We start from the raw sequence: 12,051 nt of genomic DNA, 5'->3' as shown, positions 1-12,051 counted from the left end.
TCTTTTCTATTTGAAACCTGTGGCCAAACCCATTTAGTTAAGAGGCCCATTGGGCTTAAGTGGCAATTTAACCTGAGGGTCCATCTAACTCTATTTGACCTAAAGATGGGTTAACCCATTCCTTTACCCTAAATAAGACCATGGGTCAACCCATTAAGCCCTCTTGATCCATTTAACTTAAACTATCCATTTGGCCTAATGACCCATTTATCTTGGATCCACCCATTTAGCTATTTGACCCATTTAACTTAAAGTACCCATTTAGCTATTTGACCCATTTAACTTAAAGGACCCAAGCCCATTTTCTATAAATAAGACAAAGGGGGGGGGGGGAGAAGCATTCATTTTCATTTCTTCTCCCATCTAACCTAAATCGTGGAGGAGAGAAAGAGGAGAGAAAGGAGAAAGAAGAAATAAGAAAGAAGGAAAGAAGAAAGAAGGAAGGAGAAAAGGAGAAGGAGGAATGGAAAAGCTTGGTTGAAGGCTTGGAACCTCACCTTGTGGAGCCCTCTACATGGAGCTTTTCTACATTGGGGAAGGTAAGCCATTGAAACCCACATCTCTTCATCTATTTTGAGTTTTGAGGTTTGGGAAATGGGAGAGATTCGACCTAGGGTTCTCTTGGAACCCAAGGAATCGATGGAACCTCTAAACCTAGACTAAGGTGGAGTTATTTCACTCCATTACAAGCCCTAAGCCTAAGTAATCTCTTTCCATTTAAGAAATTTAAGGTTTCTACCCTATTATGTCATAAATTAGATTATCTTTGTTTTTCCTCTTAAATCCATGGGATTACATGGACCTAATGAGGTCTTAGAACCCTAATGGACCTAGGAGGAAGCTTTCTTGAAGCCCCCTACCTTTAAACCCCTTGGAAAATGAATCCCTAGCAAAAAACCACCCTGAAATTACCTTCCCGAGAAGGCCCCTGTGAAGGTCGGATTTACACTCGGTTTCAGTTTTCTGAAACCACATCTGCATCCGACCTTGACTAAAATTGTCCTGAGCCCCTGTGAAGGTCGGATTTACACTCGATTTCAGTTTTCTAAAACCACATCCGCATCCGACCTTGACTAAAATTGTCCTGAGCCCTCGTGAAGCTCGGATTTACACTCGGTTTCGCTTTTCGAAACCACATCCGCATCCGACCTTGACTAAAATTGTCCCGAGCCCCTGTGAAGCTCGGATTTACACTCGGTTTCAGTTTTAAACCACATCTCGCAACCGACCTTGACCAAACTGTCCGAGCCCCTGGTTTCCTAGGATTTACATGTGGTTGCAGAATTTGGGCATGAAACCACTCCTGCAACCACTCTACTTCTGAAACCTTATACTTAAATGATTTATGGGAGACCTTTTGGGGATCCGTCCCTTTACTTAATTAACCATATTTTCACTCTTTATTTAGGTTTAAAGTTTTCATCTTGTGACGTGTTACTTGATTTCGCGACAACTCATAACATCGGGGCATAACACATATAGTGAGTGGGTTTGGTTGTTTGGGCTTGATATTATTATTGCATTGTATATTATGTCATCATTATAAATTATTAAGCATGCTTACGCATATTGCATACTTTTATATATGAATGTTATGATGTTAATTGGAGATGCTTTACTTTGATGGGTCTCGGTGCCGGTGGTGGAGTCGGAACCTCGGATACTATATATATTTATGAAGAAATTATGTTTAATGTCATGTTGAATCGTATGCGCCGTGTCGTCTGTGTAACCGGGCACTAAACCGATGAAAAGTTGATGCGCCCGGATTACCTCTCGGGACGATAGGACTTGCATGTAGTCGTGGCTAGGATTTTACACCCTTATGCTACGACCCTTACCAACAGGGGTTTAGGTGTTGGGTAATCGACACCGGATTCGTGGAGGTGGGAGAGGCCATCATGGTAGTATTGGTTATCGTGGGTCCGCCACCGAGTGGTCTTGAGGCTTCGATCGGCGTAGGTCCCACGTGACAATTGAGGTTTCATTGTGGCGATAAGTTAAGTGACCCACAGTGTCTCCCGAGTTGTCACAGTAGCATATACCTTTGACTTAGTTGTGATGTTAGGTGGAAAATTTACTTAACATATGCATGCATCATTGGACTATGTGAATTGTGTGTTTGTGCATCCCCATCCCCTCACTGGCTCAGTGGAGAGCTAATCCCCTCGTGTACACAATTTTTAGATTATGATGCAGGTACGGAGGAGCCGGAAGCTGTGTTAGAGGAACATGGCAACGGGTGTCCTTGTGACGATTGTGCCTACGGGCCGTGAGAATTCTAGGGACTTGTTCCCCTTTTGTTTATTTTAGGGCGTAGGCCCATGTATAAACATTTACTGCTATACCCTTGCTGATCATTATTAGATGGAAATGAAAAATGGATTAACTACAGTATTTATCATCTAGGCTTTAATCATCTTGTAACTATTGATTTTATACGCTTCCGCAAAACTATTGATCTTTTGGAATGTAATATTTTCCTTTCCGCACTCTGATATTATATTGTTTTAATATTGGTTATGACTGTGCGTTGGGACACTGTGTCAGTGATCCTGGCAGCTTAGTAGGATGACACGCGTCGTCCTAGTCACCCCTTATAATGTATTGTATCCCTTGTCTGGGATGGGGGCGTGACAGAGTGGTATCAGAGCAATGATGCTCTGCACCGACCACAGTCTCGCGGACTCTTGATTTACTCTCCACAATTAGGTTCTAAACTAAAAATCTTCAAGAACATAAATGATTGTGTGCAGACATAGGAGAAGACTGATTGTGGTGAAATAAGAACTTAGAAGATAATAGGTAACATGGAACTTAGGACTTGAACCATAGGCTGTTAAGCTACAACTATGTAATTGTTTGGTTGAGTCTTAAGTAGGTCATAAATGAGTAACTATATGTTAAAATTCATAAACAATAATGAACCAATTATAACCAAGCATAATTATCAACAATGATTTAAACAAGAAAGAAGTAAGCAAGTACATAAAAATATATAAGATTAATTAGAAATGTCAAGTTGTTCCATTTTGTCACGTACATGTACAATACGTAACATCACATTTTGGATTATTCTGAGTGTGGATTCAGTGCCATTAAGATTGTGACATCTAAGTAAGTCACAAGGCGGTAAGTAAAACCACATGTGTATTATAATACATAAGGAACTCGTGATATTTTACATTATCATGAGGTATTATAATCAGTGATGTACGCTTTTGGTTATTTGTGATATTTAGGAAAACACATATTTAATGTCTGGTATTTACAAGTTTGCCATTGAGGGGATATTGTTGCCACATGTTCCATCATTTTATATCCCATAAAGTTATTTTTGACAAACTTATAAATATGTGAAGACATTGAAATTTAATTTTTGTAAACTCTGTACAAGTTGAACATGATGATGTCCACGTATAATTGAGATTTTGAATCTTAAAGTAGTAAACTTGGGCTTATAAAGTTACGGATTAAATACTTCCATCATAGTTTTTATGAAACATACTGTAAAATTACTTATGGAAGTGAATCAGAAATCATACGATATAAGCTATTGAAATAATTATCTGAATTCTAGATATAACCTTATGATTATTGAGTTTGACTTCATTTCTAGAAATCATTTTTGTAGATTGGTTCTATATATCTTTTCTGATCTTGAAAATCATTTATCAAGAAACATTTGTGGATTACTTTCTGTGCTTACAGTTATTATTTTGGAACCTCTACGATGTCATAATTATGAATCTATTGACTGGTTAGTCCTACTATTATGCACTATTTTTCTGTCATCGTATTTCATTAGGTTAGGTCGACTCAATAATCCGGCCCGTCGATTTTTTGGACCAGTAGACCCGTTGACAGTATAGTCTTTTGATTTTGATCGATTTTGGTCTTTTGGTTTATGACAGATTTGAACAAGGTTGTTTAGTTCAAAAGTAAACAAGTTTTAGACCTTATATGAAGCTTTCTTATGGTTTCACCATGGGAAGATAGAATTCTATCCTACTATGGTGATGAATGCATTATATTGGTCTTTTATGAATTTTTAGTCAATTTGATGTATTTTGACTTGTTCATCAGTGTTATATAATCTGTGACATTCAGTTTTGTCACGAGGGATTGCATGTAGCTTATTCTTGATATTGATATTCTGTGATAATTCTAAACGTCACAAAAAGATTAATTTAGGTGACATTTCTGTAAATATATTGGCAATGTGTGTTTTATGATAAAAATAATATTGATGGAAATTATTGAAGTAAAATGGGCATTTAATAGCAATCCAAGTCTATGTGGTTCATGATTTAAGTGATTATGCTTCTACTTAGTGGGCTAGTTACTTGGATTGTGAGATCATTATTGACTATTCGGATGGATTGCAGTCAAGGAAATCATATGACGAATTATGTGTTCTTGCCACCACAGGTGAGTCATCATTTGGTCGGTTTCACTTGATGGTGTTAGGGTGATATTTTGGGTTTAGCTACTTTGGAGGTTCTTGTCTTGCCACCACAGGTGACGAAATCTTTCAAGTGGTGTTGTTACAAGCGTCTCGCCTTGCATGTGAGAGATTCCACTGCGTGTTGGACGATCTTCCCACCACAGGTGTGACCCCGATGAAGCCGGATCTTTCCCCAATCCATGATTTTCTACAGTTACTGAAAATCAAACTGGGATAAATCTGATTAATAAGCCCTAATTAATCAGTTTCAGTCATATTATTGGGATATAGATATGCCTTCAGTTATTGCACATTGTATGTTTTGATAAATTATGTGTGATCATATTTACCAACTTTAACTTCCCAATTATCTTCCATCAAAATCCTGAATGGTTCCAATTTAGGGAATATAACGAATTCTTTAATGTTTTCTGTGGCTACAGTGAGAATGGATTTTACTATTTTTAGAATTGACAAATCTCCCAAGTCCCCTTTCTTTGTTTTGTTTCCGAATGTTTCGAGTTTTGCTTTGCCACCTTGTGTTTTTGGGTGTGTTTGTTTTGTTCATAATCACCATCTCCATGGTGATAAATTGGACCCTCGGTCAACCAAGTGTATCTTCTTGGGTTACTCTAGGACCCAGAAGGGATATAGGTGTTATGGTCCTCTTACTAGGAAACAATATGTTAGTGCTGATGTCACCTTCTTTGAAGGTACATCCTATTTTTCGGATCAGCCCACCGTGTCTAGTTACCCATTAGCTGTGTCTGACCCTCCTCCTATTCCCACCATTGTTCCTTTGTCTTCTTCACTGCAGGTGTACCGGCGCAAGAGGCACTTTGGGCAGCTCCATTCAGATCAGCCTGGCCTGTCTCCATCGCTTCCTGTATCTTCCTCAACCTCTGGTGGAGATCTAACCATACCTACTTCTCCTGCCCTTCCAGCTAATCCAGATCCTGATGACTTACCAATTGCCACTTGGAAAGGTAAACGCTCGTGTAATTAAAAGTCTTTAGTTGCCTATCCAATTGAAAAATTTGTCTCCGTGTCCCATCTTGCATCTTGTCCTTATAGCCTTACTACCGCCTTATCTTCTTATATTGTGCCTCGCACTCACATTGAGGCTCTTACTATCCCTGCTTGGAAGAATGCCATAGATGTGGAAATGGATGCCTTGCTGACTCGACATACATGAGAGTTGGTGGATTTACCTCCTAGTAAAGATCAGGTTAAGTGTCGGTGGGTGTACACTATTAAGTATCATTCTGATGGGTTTGTTGAGCGGCTTAAAGCCCATCTGGTTGCTAAGGGGTACACCCAAACCTATGGTGTTGACTACTTTGAGACCTTCTCTCCTGTGGTTAGACTGAAGAGGTCTATATGGAGCAACCTCTAGGGTATGTTGCTCAGGGGGAGGATAGTAGATGTGTGTGCAAGTTACACAAGGCTATTTATGGGCTAAAACAGTCCCCCCGAGCATGGTTTGAAAAGTTTAGTTCTGTTGTGACTGATTGTGGTTTTACTCAGTGCTTCTCAGACCATTCTGTGTATGTTCGCCGCCAAGGAGAGAAGTTGGTGGTTCTAGTAGTTTATGTTGATGATATCATTGTGTTAATCAATGATGAGAGTGGGATCAAGGAGGTGAAAAGTTACTTACAGTAGCACTTTCAAACTAAAGATTTGGGTCAGCTTCACTACTTCCTTGGGATTGAGGTTATCCGAAGTAAAAAGGGAATCAGCTTGTCCCAAAGGAAATATGTTTTAGATCTCCTGACCGAAACTGGCATGCTTGCTGCAAAGCTAGTAGACCTTCCTATGGATCCTAATCGCAAGTTTGGTTCTGATGATGGTGAGGGTCTTAAGGATGTGCATGCTTACCGAAGTCTGATTGGGAAGTTGCTATATTTGGCAGTCATTAGCCAGATATATCCTATTCTGTTGGGGTTCTTAGCCAGTTTATGCAATCCCCATGTAAGTCTCATTGGGATGCAGTAGTTTGGGTTCTTCGGTACTTGAAGGGAGCCCCTAGGAAGGGACTGATTTATCGGCCAAATAAATATATGGAGGTTGTTGCTTATTCTGATGCAGATTGGGTAGGTTTGGCTAGTGACCGTCGGTCTACTACAGGATATTGTACCTTTGTTGGAGGAAACTTGGTTACGTGGCGAAGCAAGAAACAAACCACTATTGTTAGGTCCAGTGCTGAAGCGGAGTATAGAGCCATGGCTCATACTACTACAGAGTTGATGTGGATTAAGTCACTCCTTCTTGAGATGGGATTTCCTGTTCCAACCCCTATGAAGATGTTTTGTGACAACCAGACAACCATCTATATTGCTAGCAATCCGGTATTTCATGAGAGGACCAAGCATATAGAGGTGGATTGTCACTTTGTTCGGAGCGCCGTCTTAAAGAAGCTTGTTGAGACTCCTTTTGTCTCCTCATCTTCAGGTTGCTAATGTATTCACCAAGTCCTTGTTTGCTCCTGGGTTTTGGTCGTGTTGTAGCAAGCTGAGCATGGGTGATATATATGCTCCAGCTTGAGGGGGAGTGTTGAGATTTGTTATTATTATTATTTTTTTTGGAGAATAAAAATGTATTACCAAAGCCCAAGGGGAGTGAGAAGGAGAAAAGGGGGGAGGGGGAATATACAAAGGAGGGAAAACGGGGGGGGGGGGGGAGGGGGAGAGAGACCCCAGACCCAACTAAGGGTGGGAATGGGGACGTAAGAGAGCACTATCTAAACCCCAGGATACAACAATATGCCTGTTCCTTGGGGTATCCAAAAAAGCCTTATGAGGCACAAAAGTAAGCTTAGAGGGGACATCCCAAAAGATGGCTTTCCAAATCAAGTCAAAGGAGCGAGAGTTGGAAGTCCATCTCCTAAGGTTCCTCTCCATCCAAATGTGGTAGAGTGTAGCGCCAAACACAAGCTTGCCTACAGTGTCGCAAATTGTGCAGCCAGGGAAAATCATAATCAGCCAGAGCCACTCTCGAGCGAAGGGTAGGTGTCTCCTGCTGCGAGGCCAGATCAACGAAAGGGCTTTTTTCCAGATGGTAAAGATAAAGGGACAAGCGAAAAAAAGGTGGTCAATGTCTTCAGAACCATTCCAACAAAAAATAAAAGAAGGGGGGACTGTGATTCTTCGGTGAGTGAGGAAAGCTTGGGTTGGGAGACAAAGGATAAGGGTTCTCTAGGCAAGGAAGCTATGGCGAGGGATGTGACCTTTGAACCAGACTAGCTTGTGCCATAGGACAGTAGGGGCTTGGGTCCTAACTAGGTTCTAGGCAGATTTAAAGCTAAAGAGGCCGTTTGTGGAGGGGAGCCAAATAACTTTGTCCGCATGAGCAAGGGGGGAAGGGGGAGGGGGGAAGGAAAAACTGTCTTTATTTTTATGTTTATTTCTTGTCCTTAGTAGGGTAAATTATTTATGGGCATATTTGTCCTTTTATGTTTTTACATTCTATTCTTTTATATAAGGGAGCAGACCTGCGGTAGATTTCTTAATTCTGTCTGTAGGTTCTCTCCTCCATTGAGACTTGCGGCAACCACTTTCTCTTCTCCTCTTCTTCTTCTCCTTTTCTCCCTACTTTGGTCTGGTTATTAATCTCTAATTTACTAACACTTCCCTAACCTAAAATCCAACTTGGTATCAGAGCTTTAGTTTTGAGAGTCGTATTCAGCCTCTTTCTCCTATTCTTTTTCTTCTCTTTGAAATGCTAGGGCTTAAAGGGTTCCAAGGAGAAGACACCAGTGTAAAAATCTGTTATAGGAGCATGAAATAGATTTGAAATAACCTACTCAGGTGTTTGAAGATGTTATTTGAGCTTTGTTAAAGCTCTCTTGAAGTTTTTGAAGCCATACCAGCCACTACTAGAGCTACCGCCAGCCTCAACCTGAAGTTCCTGGTTCTCTCTCTATCGGCATGGGTTTAAGCCTTGGATTGGCTCACTAGAATCGCCCAAAAGTGTTCTTTCAGTCCCATATATTCCTCCTTGCAGCTTGAAAGACCTATTTGGGCAGTACTCATTTTCGTGGAATCTCTTTTCCTACCCAGGTAAAATCGAGACTGCAGATTTTTTGTTCTTCTTGTATTTGGACTGCAATATGCTGCTATGTTGGTTGAGAAATGCATAGAAACAGCTTGTGTGAAGTGATTAAGCTTGTTTCAGTTGGTGTTATCCTTTGGAGAATGTTAGGGTGAAATTTTTTTATCAAGATTCATGGATTTTCTTCCTTGCTGAATCGGTTTTTTGTGTTGGGTTCCATATTTGGGTTGAGTGTGTACTCCCCACTTCTTGTTGGTACTCTTGTTTATGGTCAAGTGCCATTTTCCCTACATCATGGCTGATTCAGAAACCTTTGGACTTGGTTCGGCTGACTCACAGCCCACTCCAACAGCCCCTCAGTTTGTGTATGAGACTTCACACCCTCAGATTTCCATCGTGAAGCTTGATAGTACTAATTACTTGGATTGGTCACACTCTGTGAAGCTTTTCCCTTAGGAGCAAAGGGAAACTTGGGTACATTACAGGTGCTACTAGAGCCCCAAAGTAAGGCTCCCCTGGCTATGATAAATGGGAGACCGAAAATTCCACAACCTTGACATGGCTAATCTTCTCTATGAAGCCGGAGATTGGGAGAAGGTTTATGCGAAAGGAAACTGCCAAGGCAATTTGGGATAGTGTCTCTCAGACCTAGGACAGGGTAGGTGACTCTGCCAAGGTCTATCAGCTTCACCAAAAGATTAATTCAATGAGGCAGGGTGACCAGACCATTTCTGAGTACTACAGTGCTTATATTAGTCTCTTGGAGGAGTATGATCACTACGGGGATCTTCAGTTGACCAACCTAGAGGATGAAGCAAAGGTGTATCGCACTCTTGAAAAAGAGCGTGTCTTTACCTTGGTGGCCTGAATCCTGATTATGAGCCAATCAAGCTCTAGATTTTAAGCCGGTCCCTTCTTCCATCTCTTGATGAGGTTTGTAGCTATTTACAGAGTGAGGAGACTCGGCGTGTTGCTATGGCACCAGCTCCAGCATCATCTCTTGAGAGATCAGCTCTCAATTCTGTTAGTGTTGTTAGAACTCATGTCATAAGGGTAGTTTGGGAACTAGTCTTATATCTGGTTGCCCTATTGTGTATTTTCTCCTTTTTACCTTTCTTATCTTGTAGCTCCCTAGGGAGGTGTATGTAATATTCTAAAAGTCTATTAATGAAGTAATAGGTGTGGAGACCTCTCTCACACATAACACACATTCTACCGAAATATTGTTCTCCTTCTTCCTTCTACCTCTTCTTCTTCCTCCTCTCTTACTTACTCTCTTAACCTAAAATCCAACTTGGTATCAGAGCGTAGGTTTTGAGAGTCGCATTCAGCTTCTTATCCCTATTCTTTCCTTCTCTTTGAAATCCTAAGGCACAAAGGATTTCAAGGAGAAGCTCCCTATGTAAAAAATCTGTTGAGAGGAGCATGAAATAGGTTTGATACAACCCATTCTTGTGTTTACATCTACTGTTTGAGCTTGGATGAAGCTCTCTTGATGATTTGAAGCATTTCTAGCCACTGCTAGAGTTACCGCCAGCTTCAGGTTGCAATCTCTATATCTCTCTCTCTCTCTCGGAATGGGTTTGAGGTTTGGAAAGGTGCAATAGAATTGCCCAAGGGTGCTGGTTAAGGTCCATGTGCTCCTTCTTGCTGCTTGAAGGCCCTATATGAGCACAACTCTTCTTCGTGGAACTTTGTTTTTTGCCCAGGTAAAGCCAAGAATGCCTGACTTCTGCCTTTCTTGTATTTGGACTGCAATATGCTGCCTCCTTTGTTGAGTAATGCTTATGCACAGTGTTTGTGAAGCTATTAAGTTTGTTTAAAGTGAATGTTACTCTTTGGAGAGTATTAGAGAAGTGTTATCAAAGCTGTTTCTGTGTTTTTCCTTGTGATTGGGTTCTTTTTGGGTTGAGTGTGTACTCCCCACTTGGATTGGTATCCTAGTTTATGGTCAAGTGCCATTTTCCCTATAAGATGGCTGATTCAGAGACTTCTGGGCCTGGTTCGGCTGATTCATAGCCCACTCCAACAGCCCTGCAGTTTGTTTATGAGAGCTCATACCCATAGATTTCCATCGTGAAGCTTGATAATAGTAATTACTTGGACTGGTCACATTCTGTGAGGCTATCCCTTAGGAGTAAAGGGAAGCTTGAATATATTACAGGTGCTACTAAAGCCTCAGAGGTTGGCTCTCTTACCTATGAGAAATGGGAAACTGAAAACTCTACAGTAATGACTTGGTTAATCTTCTCCATGAAGCCAGAGATTGGGAGAAGGTTTATGAGGAAAGAAACTTCAAAGGCTATCTGGGACAGTGTCTCCCAGACATTTGATAGGGTAGGTGACTCTGCCATGGTCTATCAGCTCCACTAAAAGATTAATTCAATGAGGCAAGGTGACAGGACCATTTCTGAGTACTACAGTGCTTATATAAGTCTCTTCAAGGAGTATGATCACTACAGGGACCTCCAGTTGACCAATCCAGAGGATGTAGCAAAGGTGTATCGCACTCTTGAAAAGGAGAGTGTCTTTACCTTTCTTGGTGGCCTAAATCCTGAATATGAGCCCATCAGGCTCCAGATTTTAGGATGGTCCCCTCTTCCATCTCTTGATGAGGTTTGTAGCTATTTACAGAGTGAGGAGACTAGGCGGGCTGCTATGGCACTAGTTCCAGCATCATCTCTTGAGAGATTAGCTCTCAATTCTTCCTCTTTCCGGGACACCCGTGGTGGTGGTAGAGGCCAGGGGCCTAACCATGGGGAAGACAGAGTAGTAGAGACAGGTGGTGCTAATGGAGGTAGCAGAGACAAGTTTAAATGTGATCAGTATGGGAGATTTGGGCACACCAAGGATAGGTATTGGACTCTTCATGGCTGCCCTCCTGGTACACGAGGTGGTGCTCGTGGTGGCAGTAGAGGGGGAGCTCGAGGTGCATACTCTGTTATGCCTGAAGTAGATGCTACCCTAGATGACTCTACTTTGTCCGATACAGTGTTTCCCAAGGTCATATCATAGCTGAGCACATCTCCTACACCCACAGTGGCTAGCTCCTCTTCATCCTCAGCTCTACAGGTCTCCACCTCAGCTTCTATTGCAGCCCAGTCTTGGGTCATTGACTTTAGGGGCCACTGACCACATGACTGGTACGTTCCATTATTATGATTCCTAAACCATTTGTTTTGGTAAGGATAAGGTTAGGGTAGCCGATGGTTTCCTTTCCTCCATCACTGGTAAGGGCAGTATCCTTGTTACATCATCTGTTTCTCTTACTTCTGTTCTTTATGTCCTTAATCTTACTCTTAATCTTTTATCTGTGAGTCATTTGACTAAATCTCTAAACTGTTGTGTCACCTTTTATCCTTCTCACTATCTTTTTCAAGATTTGGTGACGAAGAGGATTATTGATAGTGGACGTGAGGAGCAAGGTCTTTACCTTTTTGACCCTTTTTTGCCCACAGCTCAGTCCTATGTGTGGACGTAATTATAGTAATTCTGTGGAGACTGTTATGTTATGGCATCGTCGTCTTGGCCATCCATTTTTTGTTGTAATGAGG

The sequence above is a fragment of the Telopea speciosissima genome, chromosome 4, assembly GCF_018873765.1.
Source record: "Telopea speciosissima isolate NSW1024214 ecotype Mountain lineage chromosome 4, Tspe_v1, whole genome shotgun sequence".
NCBI lineage: Eukaryota > Viridiplantae > Streptophyta > Magnoliopsida > Proteales > Proteaceae > Telopea > Telopea speciosissima.
Note: the sequence above shows the minus strand (reverse complement) of the source record.